Raw genomic sequence first — 15,000 nt, 5'->3', positions numbered from 1 at the left:
TAATAAATTTTATATGTATATATATATTATTTATATTATTATACGATTGAACCCCACGTATATTGAACCCAAGTATATATATATATGTATATATATATATAGAGCGTGTATGTATGTATCTATGTATACATACTTACATACATATATACATACATACACACATCAATATTTGCTTTCCGTGCGATAATATAATACAGTTTCACATAAAACTAAAGATGTTTTCTATGCCTGTTAGTGGAGAACATTTATTTCTTCAAGAAAATGTTTGACTGTAACTTCGATTAATCCCCACCCGTAATCCCAAACTTGGAAAGCGCCAGCAAATTTTTCCTTAAAAAATAACAATCTCTCTCCATCTCTCTCTCTCTGTCTCTCTCTGTATCTCTGTTCTCCTGTTTCTTTCTCACTCTACACACACACATATATATATAGGCGCAGGAGTGGTTGTGTAGTATGTAGCTTGCTTACCAACCACATGGTTCCCTGTTCAGTCCCACTTCGTGGTACCCTGGGCAAGTGTCTTCTACTATAGCCTCGGACCGACCAAAGCCTTGTGAGTGGATTTGATAGACGGAAACTGAAAGAAGCCCGTCGTATATATATATATATATTTATATTTATATGTATGTATATGTATATATATATATATATATATAATGTATATGTATATATATGTATATACGTATATATATATACATATGTATATATATGCATATATATGTATACATATGTATATATATATATGTATTTATATATATATATATGTATATATATATATATATATGTGTATATATATATATATTATATTTATATTTATATGTATGTATATGTATATATATATATATGTATATGTATATATATGTATATACGTATATATATACATATGTATATATATGCATATATATGTATACATATGTATATATATATATATGTATGTATATATGTATATATATATGTCTTTATATATATATATGTATATATATATATATATATATATATATATATATGTGTATATATATATATATATATTATACACACACACACACATATATATACATTATCTTTTACCCCTCTACATGTTTCACTGATTTGACTGCGGCCATGCTGGTGCACTGCTTTGAAGAGTTTAGTAGAACAAAACGACTCCAGTACGTTTACTCTTTATGTCTGGTACTTTTCTATCGATTACTCTTTGCTGAACCGCTAGATTACTGGGATGTAAACAAGCCAGCACCGGTTGTCAAGAGGTGTTGAGGGCAGGGGATAAACAAACACAGACACATACCCATAGATATATTCAGATATATATTCGACGGGATTTTTCAGTTTCCGGTTACCAACTCTCCTGATATGGCTTTGATTAGCCCGTGTTTACAGTAGAAAGCATTTGCCCAAGTTGCTACAAGGTGGGACTGAACCCGAGAGCTTGCGTTTGTTAAGAACACTTCTTACCTCACAGCTACGCCAGCGCTTATACACAATCCTCTCTACAATAGGCACAAGGCCTGACATTTTGGGGGAGGGCACCAGTCAGTTACATCGACACCAGTGCGTAACTGGTATTTCATTTATTGACCCCGAAATGATGAAAGGCAAAATCGACCTCGCCGGAATTTGAACTCAGAACGAAGCGTCAGATGAAACATCGCTAAGCATTTCGCCTGGTGTGCTAACGATTCTGCCAGCTCGCCGTCTTGCGCTTATAAATAATCATTTCTTTTATAGGCACAAGGCCTGGAATTTGTGGGGAATTTGACTGGTACTTGATTTATCGACTCCGAAATGATGAGAGGCAAAGTTGACTTCGGCGGAATTTGAACTCAGAACGTAGCGACCGTTTAAATACCGCTAAGCATTTCGTCCAGCGCGCTAACAGTTCTTATTTCTTTATTGCCCACAAGGGGCTAAACATAGAGGGGACAAACAAGGACAGATAAAGGGATTAAGTCGATTACATCGATCCCAGTGCGTAACTGGTACTTAATTTATCGACTCCGAAAGGATGAAAGCAAAGTCGACCTCGGCGGGATTTGAACTCAGAACGTACCAGCAGACGAAATACCGCTAAGCATTTGCCCGGCGTGCTAACGATTCTGCCAGCTCGCTGCCTTAGTGCTTATAAATAATGTTTATGAAACAACTGTTTCATACCGTTTTTCCTGAAAACTGATACTTTTATTTTTGTTGTGTCTGGGGAGAGTCGTACTGCCTAAATGCTTTAATATCTAACACACTCCCCGGTTCAATTTCCGCTCATTTATTATTTATACTTTTTTCTTTTCCAAGATTTTCGTTGCTTCTGCAACCTTGTCAGTGGATATTGACTCTTACCTCGAAATAAATAATTACATTTAATTTTATAACATATTAAATATTCGTGAAACGCATCACAAGAACGACGGAAACTTCCTTTTGTTAGTTTTTCTCCAACTGCTTTAATGTGTCTGGCCGCTCCGATTGAATGGGCACTGCTGTACTTAAGGACCGGAACCCCTTCTTAAATCGCTTTGTTGTAATTTACCCTTTTGCATAAAATCGCCCCAGGTTACCGATCCCCGACGTGCTGTTCCCTATTGCTGCGGTCAATGTACCATTAGTTCTCTGACCCTTTTCCCCCCATCAAATTTAAAATCCTTCCAGAGAGAGAGAGAGTCACATCTGATATTATCTAACTCATATATAGAAAAATATGGAAGCTACGAAGAAAATGCAAATGCTACCAAAGAAGCTGTTATGAAATAATGGTGATACTCGTGCAGTGTCCAAAGATTTCCAACCTGTGGGCTTATGCCGAACGGCTGCTGTCACGTGTGGGACGAGTCCGCCTGTCAGCCGAGTCTATTGTGCAAATTGCTCCGCCAACGTCCCTCAACAGGGAAGGCAAGGCAGTGTTCATCATACTGGTGGCCATGGTGAAAGAATGTGTGTGGTAGACCCGAGCGAAAGGATTAGAGACAAAAACCTACCTCTCTGTCCAATCGCTCATCAACTTTTTCAAGTATCACTTGAAAAGGAAGGTGAGAATAGAGAGGCAGGTCTTGTCTCGTGAAAGTTTCATTAAAAGGTGGGTGAATGTAGCAAAGATGGTGCGTGCGAGTGACGATACCTCTTTGAGCATGATCCTATAAATCGAGAAAAATAAAAAAAGAGAGCGAGAGAGAGAGAGAGAGAGAGAGAGAGAGAGAGAGAGCACCTTGCTCTTATATGTCTATTCCCTGGTGAGGTTACCATGGTCTTTTCCGTAGGCTTTTCTCTCCATGGGTAAACCTAATGTTACCCCATTTTACACTATTGACATTTTCTGTGATATACGATACCTTTTTTTTCTCTTTTTTTTTTTTTTGCTCCTACCGATTCCTTTTTGATCGATTTTTTTTTTAAAGGAAAGCTCTGCAGTTGTATTTGTCCCCTTTGTGTGCAGCCCTGTGTGGTTAATAAAAGAAAGTTAACTATCTATCTATTTATCCATCAATCTATTTATATATACATCTCTCTCTCCACCTCTCTCTCTCTCTTCTTATCTATCTATCTATCCCTATCTCTCTTTCCATACACAAACGGCTTCTAAGAGTATGAACGTTAAGTTGAGCAACTCAACGCTTTATTCCATCTTGCAAATCTCAAATAATATATCTTAAATTATCGTTCTAGCTAATTTCTTGTTTGTTTGTTTATTTTCATGTGGGGGCGGAGCAAATTGCCACATGTTTTAAATTCAACGTTGCAGGTCAGCGTGTCTGCAATAAAATATGGGCTGGGCCTTTGCACGGATGAAGACCGAAACCAACATATTAAACCTGTTGTAATTGTATATCCAACGCGCAATATCAATGGGTAGCTCCTTTGTGACCAAAGTGGGAGCCACTACCCGGTCGCTCGACCTGCTATAAATAGCAACTAAATCTTACTGAGATCACTCCTTCATAATGTATAACTATATAGAGTATACTATTGCTGCTACTATGTACAGCATATATTACACATACAATACAAAAACACACTCATATATATATTTATAGATACGTACATATGTGCGTGCGTGTTTGTTTGTGTGCGTGTGTGTGTGTGTGTGTGTGTGTGTGTGTGTGTGTGTGTGTGCGAGCGCGTATGTGTGTACATGTGTGCATGCGTACGTGTGTTTCTCTGTGTATATGTGTGTACATGTATGTGTGTGTGTTATATCTATACGTATGTATATGTGCATAAATAGACAGCTCTGAAGGCGCTTGGCTCAGTGGTTAGGGCATTCGGCTCACGATCGTAAGGTTGTGAGTTCAATTCTCGGCGACGCGTTGTGTCCTTGAGCAAGACACTTTATTTCACGTTGCTCCAGTCCACTAAGCTGGCAAAAATGTGTAGTACCTGTATTTCAAAGGGCCGGCCTTGTCACACCCTGTGTCACGCTGAATCTCCCTGAGGGCTACGTTAAGGGTACTCGTGTCTGTGGAGTGCTCAGTCACTTGCACGTTAATTTCACGAGCAAACTGTTCCGTTGATCGTATCAGCTGGGACCCTCGTCGTCGTAACCGACGGAGTGCTCCTTAATAGATAGACAGACAGACAGATAGATAGATAGATAGATAGATAGATAGATAGATAGATAGATAGATAGATAGATACATACATACATACATACATACATAAATACATACATACATACATACATACATACCCTGTTGATGTTGAAATTCCAATGAAGGAACCTTGGAAATCGGCTTTTATTGGCAAGAAATCTTGAAATAAAACTAAACAATGACATACATGCATGCATGCGTACATTTTACGTACATACATACGTACATATATGTATGCAACAAAGTGTGCGATTTCAAAGAAGTCTCGCAGTTACTTCTAGCAATTGGAGTGACCAGGCAGGGACTCCGTTAATACATATTATGTTGCAGGCTCGCCTCGAATAAAGCTGGATATATAGACGTTGCCTCAATAACGGTTATTAGCGTTAATAACTTGCAATAGACTCTACATACATCAGAATACCAAACTGAAGAAGTGTTATCAGGAAAGATAAGAATATACCATTAGGAGAGATTAAATCTTAATCTAAGGAAGATTGCTCTCTGATCTGTTAATTCCATACTAACCGTTACGTTCTGTGAAAAGTTATGATGCGTGAAATAAATGTTCACAAGACGGAGGCGTACGAGTTGCAAAAATGGCAGAAAGCCGAACTAAATATCGTGTGATATTTAGTAATTTGTGTACAAGTTTTGAGTTTAAATCTCGCTGGGTTGGACCTTACTGTTATTAGTGAAGTTAGTGTTACTATATTTAATTTCAGTAACAGAAATTAAAATGCTGTTTAGAGAATAATAATGAGATGAGAAAACGACGATATTAGCCCAATGATTAATATTATTTATACTAGGGAGTGGCTGTGTGGTAAGTGGTTTGCTTACCAACCATATGGTTCCTGGTTCATTCCCACTGCGTGGCACCTTGGGCAAGTGTCTTCTACTATAGCATCGGGCCGACCAAAGTCTTGTGAGTGGATTTGGTAGACGGAAACTGAAAGAAGCCTGTCGTATATATGTATATATATATATATATATATATATATATATATATATATATGTGTGTGTGTGTATGTGTGTGTGTGTGTGTGTCCAACATCGCTTGACAACCGATGGTGCTGTGTTTACGTCCTCGTAACTTAGCAGTTCGGCAAAAGAGACCAATAGAATAAGTACTAGGCATCCAAAGAATAAGTCCTGGGGTCGATTTTCTGAAAGGCGGTGCTCCAGCATGGCCGCAGTCAAATGACTGAAACAAGTAAAAGAGTAAAAGATTAAAAGAGTAATCAAGACGCTAAGCTGGCTACCTCGTTAGCACGCTGGACGGAATGCTTAGCGGTATTTTGCCTGACGTTACATTCTAAGTTCGAATTCCGCCGAGGTCGACTTTGCCTTTTATTCTTTCGGGGCTCAATAAATTAAGTGCCAGTGAAAATCTGGGGTCCATGTAATCGATTAATCCCCTCCCCAAAAGCTCCGGGCTTTGTGCCTATAATAGAAAGGATCATTTATACTAATTAAGGTGGCGAGCTGGCAGAATCGTTAGCAAGCCGGTCCAAATGCTTAGTGGAATTTTGTCTGTTTTCAAGTCCTGAGTTCAAATTCCACCGAGGTCAAATTTGTCTTTCATCCATTCCAGGATCGATAAAATAAGTACCAGTTGTGCACTGGGGTCGATGTAATCGACTTGCCAACACCCCCACCCTACCCCAAAGCTCAGGTCTAACGCCTGTTGTCAAAAAGATTACTTAAGGCAGCTTGCTGGCAGAATCGTTTGTGCGCTGGAAAAAAATGCTTAGCCATATTTCTTCCGGTTCTTTATGCTCTGAGTTCAAATTCGGTCGAGATCAACTCTGCCTTTCATTCCTTCGAGGTCGATAAAATAAGGTACCAGTCATAAACTGCGTTCGATGTAATCCAACTACCAAATATATGGCTATTCTTTCATCTATCTTGAATGTATAATGAGAAGGCAAGGCAGACACCTCAAGTCATATACACTATTATTATTATTGGAAAAAAAACTTCAGCTGTTTCTGGGATATTCCCTACTTGTCTCCGATGACGGAATGTCCCATACTCTGGGATATCCTAGAAACAAGTGTAAGACATTGAATTTCTTTTCCAATAATAATAATGTATATGACTTGGGATATTAGATAACAGAGCAATTATAGTTGGATTAATACTCTCTTTCTGTTGAAATATACCAATGCATATTTTTTCTAACTTATAGATTCTTAGAGCCAGATATGTGTGTGTGTATGTGTGTGTTTGCATGTTTGTAGATCTGCATACACGTTTATGTATCAATCAACCAATCAATCAGTCAGTTAATTTATTTACCTGTCTCTTTATCTATCTATCTATCTATCTATCTATCTATCTATCTATCTATCTATCTATCTATCTATCTAATGGCACCGCGAGTGTCGCGTTGCTCTCAAGCAACTCTGCCGTCCGGGACCAATCTTGTGCAACTTTGATTCCACAAAAGCGTTCTATAGAAGATTAGTGGAGGGGAGGTGCGACGACGATCTCGGGCAGAATCTGGGCGTCGACGAGGAACACCTGACCCGCCTGTTCAGGACAACTTTCGGACCGGGACCTATGGACAACCACCAGAGATCCCTGGCCTGGCAGTGCTATCGAGAAGCATTACCCGTTCGGGATAAGCTTTACAGACACGGTTCGAGACACACCGGACCGACATGCCCGAGATGCGGTCAGAGCGACGAAACCGTTCTGCACGCACTCGTGCAGTGTCCAAAGATTTCCGACCTGTGGGCTTATGCCGAACGGCTGCTGTCACGTGTGGGACGAGTCCGCCTGTCAGCCGAGTCTGTTGTGCAAATTGCTCCACCACCGTCCCTCAACAGGGAAGGCAAGGCAGTGTTCATCATACTGGTGGTCATGGTGAAAGAATGTGTGTGGTGGACCCGAGCGAAAAGATTAGAGACGAAAACTTACCTCTCTGGCCAATCGCTCATCAACTTTTTCAAGTATCACTTGAAAAGGAAGGTGAGAATAGAGAGACAGTTTTTGTCTCGTGAAAGTTTCATTAAAAGGTGGGTGAATGTAGCAAAGATGGTGCGTGCGAGTGACGATACCTCTTTGAGCATGATCCTATAAATCGAAAAAAAAAAAAATTTTTTAAAAAGAGAGAGAGAGCACTTCGCTCTCATGTGTCTATTCCCTGCTGAGGTTACCATGGTCTTTTCCGTAGGTTTTTCTCTCCATGGATAAACCTAATGTTACCCCATTTTACACAATTGACATTTTCTGTGATATACGATACCCTTTTTTTTTTTTTTTTTTGCCCCTACCGATCCCTTTTGATCGGATTTTTTTTTTTCTTAAAGAAAAACTCTACAGTTGTTTTTGTCCCCTCTGTGTGCAGCCCTGTGTAGCTAATAAAAGAAAGTTATCTATTTATCTATCTATATATATATATATATATATATATATATATATATATATAGATAGATAGATAGATAGATAGATAGATAGATAGATAGATAGATAGATAGATAGATAGACATACATGCACACATACATACATACACGTATGTATGTATGTATGTATGTATGTATGTATGCTCACACGTATATACGTATAGCGTCAACAAATGAAAACGCTACAAATGTTCAGAAGGCGTGACAACTGCTGCAGTGAAGAGAGCTCAGGCTCCGCGTTTCATCATCTATATTCGTTTCCTCCTGACATCATTTCTACATCTGACGATAAGTGGCTGCCATATGTGAGATGAGTGTATATGTGGGCAGTGTGAATGTAGGTGTGTATGTGTCTAAGTGTGGAGGGAGTAGTGTGTTTGATGTGTTTGTTTCGTTTAGTTTTTTGTGCGGGTGGGCGTGTGCGTGTGTATGTGTGTGTGTGTGTGTGTGTGTGTGTGTATGTGTGTCTATGTGTGTCTGTGTGTGTTTGTGTGTATGTGCGCATGTCTGCCTGCCGCGTACGTCAAGCTATGAGCGCTTTTGTATAAAGCCTCAGATGACATTATATTATAACGTGTTGAAGTGCCTGAGGAGAGTAGGAGGGAGCTATTTGTCCGAAAGGGGGGAGAGGGTTAAGCTACCGGGGGTTTTAGGAATGAGTGGATCATCTTTCTTTGTTCAATATGTATATTTGAATGTTTGTATGAATGTATGAATATATATATATATATATATATATATATATATATATATATATATATATATATATATATATATATATATATATATATATATATATATATATATATATATATATATATATATATATATATATATATATATATATATATATATATATATATATATATATATATATATATATATATATATATATATATATATATATATATATATATATATATATATATATATATATATATATATATATATATATATATATATATATATATATATATATATATATATATATATATATATATATATATATATATATATATATATATATATATATATATATATATATAAGTAAAGTTGAAATGGCAGAAACGTTCGCACACCGGGCGAAATGCTTAACGGTATTTTGTCTGCCACTGCGTTCTGAGTTCAAATTCCGCCGAGGTCGACTTTACCTTTCATCCTTTCGGGGTCGATAAATTAAGTACCAGTTATACGCACTGGGGTCGATATAATCGACTTAATCCGTTTGTCTATCCTTGTTTGTCCTCTCTGTGTGTAGCCTCTTGTGGGCAGTAAAGAAATAGGTATTTAGTCTGTCTTTACATTCTGAGTTCAAATTCTGCCGATGTTGACCTTACCTTTCATCCTTTCGGGGTTGATAAATTAAGTACAGTTGCGCACTGGAGTCGATCTAATCGACTGGCTCCCTTCCCAGAAATTTCGAGGTCTCTTGTGCCTAGAGTAGAAAAGTATCTCTCTCTCTCTCTCTCTGTATATATATATATATATATATATATATATATATATATATATACACACGCGCGAGTTTATATGTGTGAACGTGTGACTGAATGTATCTATGAAAGATTTACAGTGTATATTTATGTATGTTACCACGAATATGCGCATGTTTCAATGTATATATATATATATATATATATATATATATATATATATATACATATATATATATGTATATGGGGGCGGGTACATATATGTATGTATATGGGCCTATAACGTTGCTTTGTAAGTGTTTATTATATGAGAGAGGTGCATGGTGTCTGCGAGTTTTTTTGTGACGTGATGTGGGGGCTGGATTTTCTTTAATCATGTCATATACACATACAGATATGCGCACACACACACACACACACACATGTATGCACACAAACACACACACACACATACAATGATATGCGCACTCTCAGTATGGTATCAGACAGATATTTGTCAATTAGGCATTCTCGACCGAGAATCCATTCCACTCCTTACCCGCTCCTTTCTCTATTTCACCGAATTATGAAAGCACACACACACACACACATACACACACACACACACACACACACACACACAAATATAAACATAAACATACACAAAATTACACATGCATATATTCAGGGTCAAACACACAAACATAATCTAACGTTCATATATATATATATATATATATATATATATATATATATATATAAATGCATATAAATTATATATATTTATGAAAGTGTAAATGCATATGTAAGTGTGTGTGTAATATATCTATGCTTATATATATATATATATATATATATATATATATATATATATATATATATATTAATAGATACGTATGTATCAATTTCTCTCTCCCTCTCTCTTTTCTTCCTTTTCTCTGTGTATAGGAACAGGTATGGCTGTGTGGTAAGAGGCTTGCTCCCCAACCACATGATTCTGAGTTCAGATCCGCTGAATCGCACCTTGGGCATGTCTTCCATCATAGGCCCTGTTCAATGAAATCTGAAAAAAGCCCGTGCTACACACGCACACACGCACAGACACACACACATGTACACACACACACATACACCCCACACACACATATATGGCAGCTGAAGGACGACGGGATTCCATACACAATATCATGGAGAATCCTAGAATATCCAGGCCCCTACATAAACGGGACCAAGCGTTGTAAACTGTGCATAGTGGAACGGGCAAGGATACTAAAGGGCTCCCTCGACCCGGAGAATATCCTTATCTCCAGAACGGATATCTTCGGACCGTGCTTGCATTTCAGGAAATTCCTGTTGGCCTATTGGAACCCACAAGATAACAAGGTCATCTACGATCGATAGCCAAAAGGAGACAGAAACTAGGTACATGCAACGAATTAGAGCAAAACCCGCGTAAACCACTGTTTTTCCTGGTTTGTCCATTTACACGAGAGCTCTGGGAAAATGTTATAGTGCATGACCATCCTTGGGACATAAGTAGTGTGTGTGTAAAGTTTGATGAAAATCGGTTGGGAATTGAGGAAATGTATGCGTTAGTCAATATACGAACAGATACTGTGATTTATATATACTAGATATAGATACACATACATATATACATGCAGACATACACACACATACGCACATATATAGACAGATATACGTGTGTGTGCGTGTGTGTGTATATATGTATAGACGTTTTGTGCCTGTATGTGCATATATATATATATATATATATATATATATCCTTCTTTACAGGTTTGCTATTTGTCTATGTACCGGATTGTCCGTCTAATTACTATATCGATGTTGTGAATGGAATCAGATATAAATAAATCTATACCAATACAAACACACACACACACACACACACACACACACACACACACACACACACACACACACACACACACACACACAAACTGACATATACACACGCACACATTTATTCATACATACGCGCATACATTCCCGCATATCCATATTTAGAGACAAACGAGCGATACATTATGAAAACATCAATGGATGGTCTGGAATCTGCAATTATGAATGGGATTCATGCTTAATAGTAACTCTTATAGTCTTGTATCTCTTTGTTCCCGATAATAAAGCAGAATTTATTTGAAATAGTAGCTAAATATACCTCATATTTCACTTTACCGTCTTAAAAATGGAAGCCGAAAATAGACTTCGCTTGAAAAATATGTGAGATAATTACAGTTGGAATGCCTATGATCATAGACCTGCTGAACCAGGACAGGGCTAAATAACAACAATATAAACAGCTTTTAAATGTTTCATTAATGAAGCATTGTGGAGGCGCAATGGCCCAGTGGTCAGGGCAGCGGACTCGCAGTCATAGGATCGCGGTTTCGATTCCCAGACCGGGCGTTGTGAGTGTTTATTGACCGAAAACACCTAAAGCTCCACGAGGCTCCGACAGGGGATGGTGGTGAACCCTGCTGTACTCTTTCACCACAACTTTCTCTCACTCTTTCTTCCTGTTTCTATTGTGCCTGTAATTCAAAGGGTCAGCCTTGTCACGCTGTGTCGCGCTGAATCTCCCCGAGAACTACGTTAAGGGTACATGTGTCTGTGGAGTGCTCAGCCACTTGCACGTTAATTTCACGAGCAGGCTGTTCCGTTGATCGGATCAACTGGAACCCTCGACGTCGTAAGGGACGGAGTGCCAACACATAATGAGAGGGGCACTCCGTCGGTCACGACGATGAGTGTTACAGCTGATTCGACCAACGGAACAGCCTTTTCGTAAAATCAACGTGCAAGTGGCTGATCCATCCACGGGTACTCATACCCTTAACTTAACTTCTCAAACGGTTCAGCGTGATACATCGAATGTGACAAAGCTGAGCCATTGAACTACGAGTATAACTGTTTTTTTTTTTTTTTTGCCAGCTGAGCGGACTGGAACATCGTGAAATAAAGTACCTTGCTCAAGGACACAACGCGACGCCGAGAAACGAACTTACGCCCTCATTATCGTGAGTCGGACTCGCTAACCACTAAGCCACTGGAGATTGACTACATTAGTATTTTCGGAATTGTATAGTGTTGATGCAGGAGGTGTTTATGGTAACCATGTACTTGGTCAGCTTGGAATCCAATGCTGCCTAAGAACGGCTACGATGTAATACCTATCAGAGACTTCATGCAACAATGGACAAAGAGAATCGGTAGCCAGAGCGGAAATAGAAGACTGTAAGCGACTAAACAGAGAATAGTAGGATGGGGGGTGGGGATCCCAGATTGAAACAGATCCAGAGTCCAAGTTCTTTAAGATCACCTGAAGGTCTTAGTTTCGATCCCCACACTAAGCAGTATTTCGAAAACAATAGGAGGACATGTAAGGGACATAGGTTAGGTGCTCCAGCATTGCCGCAGTCAAATGACTGAAACAAATAAAAGAATAAAAGAATGTATGTATGTGTGTGTGTGTGTGTGTGTGTGTATGAGTGTATGTATATATATAAGGTCCGTACGTATGTATTTATGCATAGGTTTGGTTGAACAAACAAGTTAGATGTAAAAGGTAAGTTCTTGAGTCATATATATGGAGCAAAAACGCAATAGAGAGCATTAAAACATTCAGACAGATAGACGATACAAAGGGTGGATACAAGAGAAACAACAATTAGAAGTACAGGCAAAAAAGACAGGTCATTCGTGGCTTTCTTTCCTCAGTCAAGTCCCATTGTCATACCGGCCATGACGAAGGGAAATAGCCCTGAAACTCGAGTCGCCTTTATATATTTATATTTATATATTTATATATTTGATCCTTTATACTGAACACTCAATATTTCATCTACATTCAATACTTTCTTTCATGGTGCCATCCATTTTTATTTTATTTTATTTTATATTGTATATTGTATATTATATTATATATTGTATATTCCATATTCTATACCCCACATTGGTTCTGCAGGAATATAAATAAAACATAAAAAAACAGACAGTGTTGGAACTCTTTTAAACAAAATAATATATTCCTCTATACACAATCATACAAAAAAACCACCTTTTTTGTATTTATTTTTACTCGCATATATATATATATATATATAAATTAAAAGGGTAAAGGATTATCAATTTATTAATTAATAAATCAATTAATAATTAATAATTTTTTACCAAGCCCATCGGTATGAAAGCACCATTATTGGTGGAGAACTTATTCAAAAGCTCATATATATTTATAAATATAATTAAGGGATCAGCAAATATTTGCTTCACCATATACCGAAGTTCAGAAATAGCAGCTAAAAAAGCTGGGAATCTCACAGATAGCATCACTTGTAAGTCACAATTATTAATTGATTTATTAATTAATAAATTGATAATCCTTTACCCTTTTAATTTGTAATAATTATTCACTCCTGGTTAGTATACGCAGATTTCTCTGCGATATCACTTGTCGCGCACATGGTAATTTCTTGAGGAAGGGACAGTTAGACTGGCTGACCGAGGTGGATTCGGTTATGCTTTCTGATCTGTGTCGGTGTGGAATATTACTCGTCCATGCTTGCAAGGTTTGCTAGCATAGTCAAATTTACTACTGGAATACAGTACTGATGAAGGAAATTGATTATTAATTATTAATTATTAATCATAATCCTGAAACGCGTCTGCTGTTAACCATCTGAATTGGTTAGTTTTTCATTGTTTTTTCTTCTTGTTTTTACCTTTGTGAGTTACAAGTAATGCTATCTGTGAGATTCCCAGCTTTTTTAGCTGCTATTTCTGAACTTCGGTATATGGTGAAGCAAATATTTGCTGATCCCTTAATTATATATATATATATATATATATATATATATATATATATATATAAATTTCTCAAGAAGCAACAATAATGCATCTTACAAGCAGAAATTTAGAAAAGATCCCTAATAACCTTTGATAGAAGTTTAGAATGTTATAATACATCTAAACTAATATAATAAAAACAATTCCAGGTTTGTATGTATATATATTAAACAAATTATCTTTTTCAAAACGAATGATATATGACTTTATTTCCAATGTCGCCTGTCTGCCTTTATCGTTCATTTTACGACCTACTTCCTTCCCAAGATTCATTGCGTGTACTAAAACTATCTAAACTTCCGTTTTCCGATATCAAACTGATACGGTTTCAAACGATCAAAAAGTTTTGTACTGCAATACAACAACAACAACAACAGCAATTATAAAAGGCAGCAATTTATTAGGGTCTAAGATGAAAGACACATTTTATTTTATTTCACGTTTTTAAAAGGATATAAAACTGGAAAAATTAAATATTCGTTAAAACATAAGAAAAAATACATGTCTCTATAATTCACATACATTGATATACGGCTTACACACGTAGACATATGTAGACGTATAGAGGCAAACACTTACGAATACACACGGAAATTCATAGACACAAATTTAAGATTTGCGTTTGCATACACATATAAATCTAATACATACATACATACGTACATACATACGTACATACATATATACATACAGACAGACAGACAAGCAGACATAGGAGTGGCAGTGTGGTA

The sequence above is a fragment of the Octopus bimaculoides genome, chromosome 5 (assembly GCF_046866305.1).
Source record: "Octopus bimaculoides isolate indiv1 chromosome 5, ASM4686630v1, whole genome shotgun sequence".
Taxonomy (NCBI): Eukaryota; Metazoa; Mollusca; class Cephalopoda; order Octopoda; family Octopodidae; genus Octopus; species Octopus bimaculoides.
This window is presented reverse-complemented; position numbering follows the sequence as displayed.